This window comes from Aplysia californica, unplaced genomic scaffold (genome assembly GCF_000002075.1).
Source record: "Aplysia californica isolate F4 #8 unplaced genomic scaffold, AplCal3.0 scaffold00221, whole genome shotgun sequence".
Lineage (NCBI taxonomy): Eukaryota > Metazoa > Mollusca > Gastropoda > Aplysiida > Aplysiidae > Aplysia > Aplysia californica.
Genome location: NW_004797491.1, coordinates 420,426 through 421,722, shown reverse-complemented (window position 1 = coordinate 421,722; position 1,297 = coordinate 420,426). Strand labels below are relative to the sequence as shown.

Sequence of the window (1,297 nt, the reverse complement as noted above, 5' to 3'; positions counted from 1 at the left end):
CATCATCATCATCATCATCATCATCATCATCATCATCATCATCATCATCATCAAAAACAATAACAATAACTACATAACTATAACAACAATAATAACAATAGCAACAACAACAACAACAAATCAAAAAGAAAAACAACAACAAAAATAACTTTAACAATAATAATATGATAATGGTGACGATGGTGGTTGTGGTGATGTTGTTGATGATGATTTTTTGTTTCTTTCCTTATTATGCCTTGTGGCCTCTACGAAGAAATCTTCGAGCTAGAGCGAGGCTCTTTTTCGGCTCCATTGTCATTATACTCAGAGGCATCTCCACTCGTCCACATAACTTCATTCGAATTGTCATTGTTCCTGGACATTCAAACATCTTTGACATCATACTTTTCATGGTTGCATCTTTGGCAACGTGGGTTGAGCTGTTCATTCACAAAGTTATGATGTCATGTCATGCTCCAATGATGGTCCGATCGCCTTCTCGCTAGCTCAACCTGGTCCCAGCGACATGCGATTAATTGTTCCTTCTTATTTGAGTATCCAGAATATACATCCTCTAGGTGCTGGTACTCAGCTCTGCATGGTGGGTCTCTGATTCCCCTCTTGATCATTGTAAAGACTCCTCTGTATGTTATTGGTCGTCTGTCTCCTTCAATCTCTCTGGCTTCATTGGCAGCTTGCTCTGCTGCCTGATTTCCTTCGATTCTAACATGACTTGGAATCCACTGGATCTTTGTTGTGGCTGAGGTTTCACTGAACTTGCGGCCCAAATCATTTATATCTGAGCGGTTGCCTAGCAGTCCCTTGCAGAGGGACTGACTGTCAGTCAAGATCAGCAATTGGTTCTACTGTGGCAATTGACAACAATCCATTGTGCAGCTGACATCATTGCCAGGCATTCCTCGTCATAAGATGATGTGAGGAATGCACCTTTAGTTCTAATGATTTCTGTTCGTGGTGGTTCATCATTCATTATCACTACCGCTGCTGCTCCACCTTCACGGTATCCTGCGACAGCCGACCCATCAGTGAAAATTGTCACATCGGCACCAACCTCCCTGATTTCATCCTCCACAGCTTCACGTGCTTTTTCAGGATCATCACCTTTGCTCTTCACTCCTCTCAACTGGATTTCGATTTCGCCACGGGTCTCCCATTGACAAGCTCTCACCAGATTTGTGATGATGATGATGATGATGAGGATGATGATGATAATGATGAGGATGATGAGGATGATGATGATGATGATGATGACGATGATGATGAGGATGATGAGGATGATGATGATGACGATGATGAT

The 1,297-nt window shown here is 42.2% G+C and overlaps 1 protein-coding gene across 1 annotated transcript in view; it reads left to right on the top strand.

Annotated features, from left to right (window-relative positions):
* The window catches only part of LOC101849054, a gene marked incomplete in the record, with an annotated part of 63,754 nt that overhangs the window by 52,091 nt on the left and 10,366 nt on the right, over positions 1-1,297 (top strand).